The sequence below is a fragment of the Ixodes scapularis genome, unplaced genomic scaffold (assembly GCF_016920785.2).
Source record: "Ixodes scapularis isolate PalLabHiFi unplaced genomic scaffold, ASM1692078v2 PGA_scaffold1__304_contigs__length_218370807, whole genome shotgun sequence".
NCBI lineage: Eukaryota > Metazoa > Arthropoda > Arachnida > Ixodida > Ixodidae > Ixodes > Ixodes scapularis.
The window spans coordinates 187,783,832-187,794,696 of NW_024609846.1; the positions used below are offsets into that span (position 1 = coordinate 187,783,832).

At 47.3% G+C, this 10,865-nt stretch overlaps 1 pseudogene; it reads left to right on the forward strand.

The window, feature by feature from the left end:
- Nucleotides 1-1,113: 1,113 nt before the first annotated feature.
- On the forward strand, nt 1,114-10,865 carry LOC115317524 (annotated as a pseudogene).

Sequence of the window (10,865 nt, forward strand, 5' to 3'; positions counted from 1 at the left end):
GTAAATCATACTTATTTGAGAAATGTGCGAGACGGGACTGTATAACTTTTTCTATGCCTTCGGAAGATATTGGAAGGATTGAGATTAAAACTTGTTGTTGGCCTAGTTGGTTCATGATGCAGTCTTGAAGTATTTTGCGCGACGAGCGAGTAGACACGGACAAGCTTGGCCGTGTCTACTCGCTTGTGATTGTCCCTTGTGTCGCGCAAAAAAAACATCTGTATTGAGATTGATAGACAATGGCTAAAATAGTTTTTTTTTCTTTCTTATATAAAACGGATACTTCTGCTAGTTCTAGGAAATATACCAGATGAAAAAACAAATTTAAAATGTGCGCTACTACGGTGAACGTGTGTGAGTAACGTGCTTTAATGGGAGTTTTTCTATATCGTCACAATCAAACTTAGGTTATTTTTAACTGTATACAAGTGAAACAATATCTCGGCATTCGTAACAGGTTCCAGAAATATAAAAGAACTATTACGGCTGCCTATGTATTTGCGCAGGTCAGAGTTACAGTTCGCAGTAACTAAATTTGCAAAGTTTTTGACGGAAGTCGTTGGCTAAAGAGAGTCCACTTAAACTTAGACCGTCTCGTTCAATGCCATCAGCAGGCTGACGGCTTGAACTGCAATCTAGATCACAAATCAATTTCGTACGGCAATTAGCATCGTTAAAACAGACTTCTGCCTATCTGATATACTCTAGATACTGTATCTTAAATACTTTTTGAAGTATCTTGGTCTCTTGCAAATACCTTTGATCGAGAGTATTTGATTCTCTATTTTAATTAAAATTCCGAGTATCTTGTACTTCTTACCTTAAATACATTTTTGACATACCGCCATTTTCCGAGTTTTTCGGTATGAAGTGGCGTGGGCGTGGCACGAGCAGACGTGAACATTCTTTCGAGCAACCAAATCCTGTTGCTAGCTCCGATTAGCTACGGTGACTTTTACTGAGCTCGTGAAAACGTCGTTTTTTTGCCGATTGTGACTCATATTTCAGCCCAAAATTCGTACAATGAAGGTTCTCCCCCCGCCTTCCCAAAGCCGCCTTTTTTTTCTATTCGCGACTCCAAACCACTATAGGGGGCGCCGCTGCATTTTTAAAATGGCCGAGTTAGTGAGGTTCGGTTGGACGGCGAGAGCCCTGCTCCTTACGAGTATTTTGGAATATGCTAACGCTACGATATAATCGCGACGCTACGAGGAAGCAGACCTTCTGTTACAGGCCGGGCATCTGTTTCTTTGCGGCAAAACATCGTCGTCCAAGGACAGCGTTCAAATACTGGCGTTGTGCCTCGCAACGAGCAGCGTCAGAGGCGATCCGCATGAGATCACCGTGAAACTTGTCGCACGAGAAGGCCTAAAGTTCCGTGTGGACAGTGCCGTCTGCTCGTGCGTGGCGGGATCATCAGAATGCTGCAAGCACGCTGTCGCCACGCTTATTCACTGCAACAGGTAGGCACCGAGCAACCTGCACAACACGGTACGGCAAGCGCGAGTTCAGTGCAGTCTTGCGGCGGCTCTGATTATTGCTCGCTCGTATCTTTTGAGCGCAGGCGCGTCGTGTACTGATATCGCACGCAGGTGTCGCCGCTTTGAAACACGATAACTATTTTCACGGTAGTGGATAAAACGCGTGCGTAGGGTAGCCCCTAAGTGTTTCTCTGTTGCCGGCGCCGGGTTTCATAGGCGCACAGAACGTTGGCGCGATCGTAGTACGGTCCCATTTTTAAACCAACGGACCTGCTTCTAGCATGATAGTATTTCGCGTCTATGATGCACTGTATTGCATACTCAAAGCACAGTACAGACGCGTCACTGATTACTTGTAAGCCGTGCGAGCTCTATAGTTTCGGTTTCATTTCACAGAAAGGAAATGCAGCATCTGGAAGATCCCAGCTGCACTGACAAGGAGTGCGCGTGGAAAAAGACCCCTGGAAAGGCGTTGTATGGCAATCCTGTGCCGTACATGATGTTCTGCCATGTAAAGAAGCTCCAACCTACGCTGGAGCCTTCACCTGAGGCGCAGGCAGCTATCCTCAAGCAGCTGACAGGCGCCTGCTTTAATTCTGCGCTCGCCAAGCATAGGTAGGGACAAATTCATCTTATAAGTGTCTTTTATTCTGTACGCCCGTCCTGAGACACAGGTTTTTGTTTCCCGCCTAGGCTTGAGTGTTGTTAAGTGATAAAAACAAACCATATTGATTACATTTTTTTTCACATATTGATTATTTAGAGGTCGGTAAGCACGTTGCATCTTAACAGCATATTCCTCTGGTGTCTAACTGTGATCTCTGGTGGCAGTAGCTGCGACTTAATCGCATCGAATCCACTTGTCGCGTTCAATGCAGTCATGTAAACGACATAATGCGCTAGGGAGGCGTATTGTATCCAAGTTGCTAGACAGAGGTGGATTGAGATGGCAAATGCTCATTTATTCAACCCATGTAAATGAAGGTTACATCGCGTTTTGAAATGGAAAGGATTATGGGAAGGCTCTGGCTGCGGAGAGCGGTCCCATGTGGTCGCCCGCAGTTTTCTTCCGAGAAGAAACGCAAGCTTTTATTACCAAACTAAGTGAGCGGAATATAGTTGAGCTGCTCGGTGAGGGCGGCCCCTCTTCAAGCCTTGCAAGATACAACTTGCACGACCGAGGGAGTCCCTAGAGGCTTCGGCACAAGCACGGACGACGAGCTCCGAGCACTGCATGGTAGTGCAGAACGAGTAGCTCCTGCCTCGGTACCGTTCCTCGCTGAGCCAGAGCTTTTCGGCTTCGGGGTCCGGTCGCAGTTCGCAAGGTTTGGCAAGGAGAAGCAAGGTTGAGCCCGCGGAGCGGTTGGAAAAGATCTCGCTCGCCACGCCGTGTGCACGCACAGCGCCTCTGACCCAAAGCGGCCCGGTGGCCCGACCCGGAGCCGAAAACCTTCGTGTTTTGATGTTTCTTCCGTTTCGTAACTTCTTGTAAAGCATCGAAGACAGCTTGCGCAATCTTTCCGCTCGCCGAAAGCGTTGAAAGGCCTTCACGTGCGATGCACCCGAAAAGTTGGTCACGGGGTGCGGCCGGTGCCGGAAACGCAGCTTTAACTTTGAGCTTTGACACGGCGTGGTGCCACCTTTGCATAGGGCTTGGTGCACATTCATGTAAACATTGCCGCGTCGGCTTCATTCAAAGGACGATTGGGGTCGACGTGCTGAAGTCGTATTCATGTAAACGCGGCTATGAATGTTACTTAGTTGTACCGATTGAAGTTGTCGCATTCAATGTGGTCATGTACACGGAATAATGCGCTAAGGAAGTACTTCGCATTCAAGTTGATAGACGGAGGTAGATCGAGATGGCAGATGCGCATTCATTCAGCCCGTGTAAACGGATGTCGCATCGCATTTCGGAACGGGGAGGCTTATGGGAAGGCACCCGCTGCAAGAGCGAGTGAACAGCTGAGAACATGGCGGCGGCCAACCTCTTCGGCGGCGCGGAGAGCCGTCCTGTATTGTCGCCCGCAGTTTTCCCCCAGGGAGAAAAGCAAACTTTTGTTGCCTTCATAAGTGAGCGGAATTAGCTGAGCTACTCGATGAGGGCAGCCCCCGTCCGAGCCGACTTGCGCGTCCGAGGGAGTCCCTAAAGGTTTCGGCGCAAGCACGAACGACGCCGAGAGCTCCGAGCACTGCATGGTAGCGCAGAACGAGCAGCTCCTACCTCGGTGCCGTTCCTGGCTGCCAGCGAGGCGATGCGCTGCAGCTTCCTCAGGGCGTTTGGAAACGATCTCGCTCGCCACAGCGTGTGCATACGCGTCTCCTCTGGTCCAGAGTGGCACGACGGCCCGGAGCCCGAAACGCTTCGGTTTTGACGTTTTTCCGTGTCATAACCTCTTCCACAGTATCAAAGAGAGCGGGCACGATCTTTATCTCTAATCTTTACGTTCACCGAAAGCATCGAAAGGCCTTCACATGCAATGCACCGGAAAACGTCGCGTGGTGCGGCTGGTGCCGGAAACGCAGCTTTAACTTTGAGCTTTGACACGTTGTGGCACCACCTTCGCGTAGGGCTTGATGCGCATTCATGTAAACGTTGACGCGTCGGTTTCATTTGAAGAACGATTGCAGTTGATATGCTGAAGTTGCATTTATGCCAACGCGGCTAGTGAGAACCTTCAAAGCTGGTGATTGGGAGCGATGTCGGAGCTTTATGCTGAATGGGCACACTTGGCCAATGTAAAGCCGTATTTGCTGTTTGTGTTCCACGTGCTCATTTATTCATTGGTAGATGTAAAATTACCGTAAAATACCAAGAAAGCGCCTCCTCAAAATATGAAAATAATAGCAGAAATTAAGGGATGAGCGCTTGTTAGGTTAGTTTTACTTACCCTAAAATACCGAGAACAAATGCCCACTCAATATTTGGAGATAATCCAGAAAAACATGGGGATGGGCGCTTGTTAGGTGATCAATTCTACATATATATGTACCGGGCAAGCTAGCGGTCTTCTGCCCATTGAGCAACCACCTAGGCGTCGCCGCACCTGTCATCAGCTGGCTCGTGTGGCAGCATCGCATTGAGCATAGTCGTCACCTTCCGGCCCTGAACTAGCTGGAAGAGCATCACACCAGTCGTCTCTTTCAATGTTTTGAAAGAGACGACTGGTGTGGCTGAGCCGTTGAAAGAGCGTTGAAAGAGTTTGAAAGAGCGTTTTGTTCAAACGCTCTTACGGCCCGTTGGTCTGCAGGTGGTACGCAGTGGTGCGACGATGGCTGGTGTGGCTGAGCCGAAGGATTTCTTGAGTTAGCTGCGCCACAAACCAGGATCGTCAGTTTGTGTACAGATCTGTGGGGGCGCTGTGTCGGAGGACACTGCACTTGACGAAGAATTCGGCGAATTTCACTGCAGTTTCCAACGGGATGGCTTTCTTCGCGGCATATCGTGCAACGTAATCCTTCGCGACGATTATCCACCCGTGTCCTTGCATTAGTGGTGGGAATAGGCCAAGAAAATTCATTCCGATCTGCTGAATGGTGTTGTCAGCGGCAATCGGTTGCAAGCCCTTTGTCGTTTGTTGTGGTAAAAATTTGCCTGTAAACTTTAGTTTCTTCAGTAATACCCCGTACCTTCACCAAATTGTCACAAATGACAAATTACATGGCAGTGAAGAACTGAAGGAACTAAAGTTTACTGGCGAACCTGTGACACAGCAGAAAACAGACAGCAGGCATCGGGGGTGTTGATGTCGGCAAAAAGGCTGACTCGAGCGTTTGCGATAGACTGATTCCAGACGGCGCACCGCGGCTTTTTTTGTGTCTTCCCTGGCAGCCTAAAACACTCTAACTCTATCGTTCGGGAACTATGCACTCTGAACATGAGCAAACTACACGGTTCTCCAACCTTCTAAAATCATCCACCTATGGTAAAAAAAAAAAAAAAAAATATTAAATGTTATGCAGTGATGCGCGTGACATGCGCGTGAGGCAATTAAGAGCGCTGTCGGCTCGACTGGGTATGATCGCGGCAATATGTCGAGAAGGCCATACCTACCAACCTCCGGCAAAAAGTAAGGTTTTTTTATCAATATGCCCCTCGTATGTCCTAACCTTCCTCATTGCTTTCTGTCTGCTTTGATAACAATTTAAGGAAGTGTATCCTTCAGGTTGTTGAACTTTTCATGTGATTTTATTAAATTTTATGTACAGTAACTTTATGAATATGGTGTCGCAATGTTATGAGGTCCTAACAAGCCGTTCTATCAAAGGTAATGGGTGGCATTACACAGTGATAAGTAGTGACTGTTGCTATGTCTATTTATTTTATTGCTTAATATGCAGCCACATGTTTTGGTTGAATTTCAGTTTTGTCTATGTATTAGAAACCTCGAGATTTGACTTAATGTAGCTTTCAAACATTGTTCGCTGAGCCTTCAAGACATAGAGGCAAGATTTAGTGTATTGTTTACACACTAAATCCAATTTTTTTTTCTTTTTACAGGAGGAGGAGGCGGGCTGATCGGTCATGCAGGTGAGCTAAAAATTTACTTGTTTATTTTTTGTCGAATAAGTACAGTACAAAGGTTGTTTCACACAGTTCAGATTGAGTGAGATTGCAACTGCTTACAACTAGATGTGACTACCTAGCTTCCCTCTACCGAAGTAGGAAAGCTGTCCTAGCTTTCTTTCTCTCACTGTAAGCACGGGATTACGCTGAAATGCCGCTTTGTTGTTTTGTTTACATCCCTGTCTGTGTGTGTGCTGCAATCCAGTGCAGGAATCTGCGCCTAGGACGTGTGAGTGTATTCGACTCTTCGAGGATGGCATTCATAAGTGACTGAAGATACCAACAGGACAAGTATTTTCCGCTTTACTTCTTTTTATCCAACCATTGGCCACTTGTTGAAGGGGTGGCTAGGCTTGACGGGTCGGGTGATGATCCCGTAAGCATAAGGGGGAAGTTTGCTCTGCTTGGTTGTGCTGTGTGGAATGATGTCGCTGATCGGGCGGGGATACCGGGGTTGGGGGAGCGGCAAATGCGGTGATGTGATTGCCGCGCCATTTGTGCCAAAGTGCTTACCCTTCTACATTTGACCAAATTGTGAGGAATTTGCGGCAACATTGCACCAGCACTTAAGTTCACTTTAAAAAATACTGAAAATATAACAGTTGCAGTCCTCGCCACTGGGCCGGATCGTTAGGGTAGGCTCGTGCGGGTTTTCAGGACTTTCGATAATCGCCTCAAATAACTTATTATTCGATTTGATTTCGCACCAAGCACTGACAGTACTCGGAAGTTTCGCAATAAGTCTCGTGGTCTGTTCTGGTGGGTTACTTAGCTTTGTCGAGTGCACTTCTCACCGCATACTGGTGTGCTGCAGTGAACCGACAATTGCGAACTAGGCGTCGCGATGTTGTGTGTCTTGCTTCGCCGCAGCGCACCCGCGTGCTAACGGAAAAGGTCCTTCTCCAGAGCGAGACGTGGTCCAAGCTTTTGTAGGTTTATTTTTTATGCTTTGTTTTTTATCAGAATTATGAATTGCAGCTTTGTTACAACCCCCCCCCCCCCATAGAACTTGAAGGACACATAAATCTAAGTGTCAAAAATTATTGTATTTTAACATTTGTTTATTGGGATTACGTACCTAAAATAATCATTCACGGCAGTTTGCGCTGTCCTTCCGTCAGTCGTCTTCTTGTTACCGTGTCCGGTGCTTCCACACGCAACTAAACAGCTCGTATATGCTCTCCTACACACATTTGCAGCGATAGAAATTAAAATGAAGTGTGCGGTTATGCTCCAAAAGTTCTTTTTGCTTCTCCGAAATGAACTTTTGGCTGCTCCAATAGCTGCTCCAAAATGACTATGACCAATCACATCACTGCAAATGCTTTGGTCTTTCAGTTCCAATTTCTGAGGTAAAGAGTATTTAGCACAAATGTTTTGTCGTGGTACTCGGCAAAGCCAGCTTTCGCTATGATCGCAATAATGCATGTTGATTCAACACTGTTTTTTGCTTTCCTCCCTGCTTTGTAATCGCACCATTCGCCAAACACGCTGGATCTGTTGAAAAATATGGGCCGTTTGTTATCATCAATTGTTATTTCAACGAGGGTTTGAAAATATCAAGAACAATTTTTATTATATCCCATTGGCCGTCGCCTTTGTTTGGGTAAGTTCTAACTAAAACTCATTACTTTCCGGGTGCCTTATTATTGCAACTACGTTCGCTGGTGTGTCGCCGGCACAACATTCGCTTCACTAAGAGGGGCCACATGCACTGCACAACAGTTTGTTGATCGTTTTGTTTTTCCGAAAGCTGTCATTTCTACCCATAGGCGACAGAGGAAGCAAGGAAGATACTTTTCGTGTTTCCCCAGCTTCCCCATGACGGGTTACGCATGTCGTAGTGAGCGGTCTTAGTTACACTCGCTCGCAACTATGGGAACGAGCCTTAACCTCGGACTAGTATGTGCAGTATGTACGAATTAGAATGTAGCAGGTGCAGTAAGTAAGATAATCTCAGATTTAAAAATGGACCAGCATTTGGTGGACTGTACAAACATCTCTCTCATAGTAGCTTGGTGTTTCACATCCCATCATTATACAGGCAAGCTGTAACAGTGTAGGGTCTGCATAAGACAAGTATTTCAATAAAAGTTATACTAGACATGAGCGCTTTGTCTGTGTTTCATAGTAAAGAAAAACAAGCAAAGTTCACGTTGCAGAATCTCTATGCATCACTTTCGCTTGAGCCACTTTCATGACACTCTATTTGATCATGTTCACTGTATAGCTTGGCTTGTGGTCTATTTCCAGTGTCTCAGAACCATTAAGGCTGGACGAGAAGTACCGGCAGGTCATACAGTGCGCCGAAGGCAGTGATTTTTTGGCAAAGCTTGCCGCAGTTCCGGCCTCTCCTCCGGAAGGCTGCTCTTCTTTCTACGATCAGCAAGTCGCTGTCTCTGTCGAAACAGCCGCTGCCATGCTTCGTGATACAAAAGAGAACAAGGCAGCCTGGATGATGCAACGTCGCTGCCGGATTACACACAAGTGTATCGTGTATTAATAACCGGTAATGGGACGAATCTTTATCTAGATAAGGATTCAAAAAAAAAAACCAAACATTGAGTCTTGGAAAGGTTTGGATAACTGCCATACTGTAATTGCGTACGTTTCAACTGTTTATAACGTGAAACATTAAGAATGTTAAAAATAATCAAAGTTTTAAGATAAATATTTTATTTGGAAACTACCATTCGTCTAGTTGCTTTTCCACACGGTAGGTGCAGCTCACCTTCAAAAAAGGTTTTCGGAGTACGGAAAGTTCAAGAACTTCCTTGTTCCTTCGCAGTTCTGCCTAGTCATGGTGAATTTGTCTGCATTTTTCTCCTGTGTCCACACCATGCAGAAAGCAAAAGGTTTAATAGTTCAAACCAAAGCGGAAGAGCATTCACTTGGTTTCCTCCCATAGAAACCAGTTCACTTGGTGAACGAATCTTTACTGAGTTACCAGATAAGCGACATTGGTCTTATTTAGTCAGGATGTACACCCGGGAGCAAAAGCCTGGCTACCGTGCAAGTGGTTTGGTGCGTGCTTTTGTAGTTTCCAAACTCATGTTCCTGGGCGTGTGATGTATGACCTAAGAAGCATGCCTGGTGCATTGAATTAGTGCTGCCTGTAACCCGACATGCAATAGCCGCGTCCCGCTAGAGCGGCAGACAGCAACAAACGACAGCGACACACGACAACGAGCGACAGACGACGCCGACAGACAGCTTGTTTGTCGGAGTCCGCCGTCCCAACTGGCGGAAACACCGCAGAACACGGGGTCAAGGAAACCTTTTTTCTATTGGGACTGCAGCTGTCTTCAAAATACACAGACAGAGTCTGGCGACACGGTTTTTGTGTTTTGCTCTTTGGGTATAAAACGCGCCGACAAACACGGTGAAAGTGGAGGCGATTACTTTATTTCTTGATTAAAGCTTCCGGTTCTGTTCATTTGCCGTTGGCGACTTTCCGTAAACAGTCGTGACAATCGACACCAAACTTTTTCCGAACTAGAAATACCCGAATCGTTCCTTTTTTCGACCGTTCGAGGCATTCTAGGTGAGCGCTTCGGAGGTTCACACTGATTTTGAGGATGTTTATAACTTTATATTCGAATAACCGAGGGCAGGCGTTCTTTGGTAGAAAATACGGCATCCCGATTATCACAGAACGTGATGACAAATCTCTTGTCTGCCGGAATGGCTTGCCGCGGAACGTCGTGTCCTACTTCGTGGTGAGCGGTCTTACTTTGGCCAGTCTTTGCACAAGGGTGTAGCCATCCTGCTGCAGGGGCGTAGACTTCGGCGTCCCGAAGTACCACTTCGCGCAAAAAGTTTTCGCGAGCAAAACCAGCCACAACGAATTCCTTTTCGCAACACGACCGCGCCTGGCGCCAGCGAGCATGCCGCGCCCGCGACCACTACGTGCAATCGAGGGACCGGAACTGCGGGGCCGGGAACGAGGAGTGGCCGCCAAGGGCTTCTCGTTCCGGGAGGAAGGGTAGAAGGGTGGGAAGGGAGGCAGCAGAAGGCATAAACGGGCGACGAGGATAAGTTTGTCTCCGAGAGTTGTTCCTCAGTGGGACTGCTTGTTGCGCTTCAAGTCCAACGTCAGACAAGAACTCGTCCGTCGCCGATCGTTTGTCGGCGACTGTCGCGGTTGTCGGTCCTTGCAGTGGGACCGCATCGGCGACACGGAACTTTGTGGTGTCGCCAAACAAAAACCGGTGTTTGTCGCTCTAGAGGGACGAGGCTACAAGAGAGGCGGATTTTGTTACGTTGTGTGCTGTATTTACTGGAATGGTAAGCCAGGAACAACCTGTTTGCTACATTTCACTGCAGGAACAACATGCTACCCCCTCTCTACCTACAAGTTGTGAGACTGGGAAAAGAAGGTGCCTTCCATAATGCAGCCATCATTCCGTGGCAATGCCGCAACACCCCATGGTCTACGATACGAGCCAAAGTCACGGAAGAAGTATGCGAAGACCCGACAAGTTAACATTTTGAAGTGTGGAGTCGTTGTTTCGCCACAAAACCCCTGGCTCGGCTGCTCCCCTGATGGCGTTGTGTTCGAGGGGGCACGACCAGGCAAGTTGATCGAAATCAAATGTCACAAGAAGGGAGAGGTGATGACTGCAAATGCACTCTTTGACTCCTTGACTGCAAAGGCACTCAAGGAGAGGTGATGACTGCAAAGGCTTTCAACCTGTGATTTTCTGGAGACTGGCGAGGCTGGCACCTACAGCCAAAAGAAGCGCCAAACCTTCTATGAGCAGATGCAACAGGGGATGGTTCTTCTTAATATGAAGAACTGTGATCTTGTTATTTAG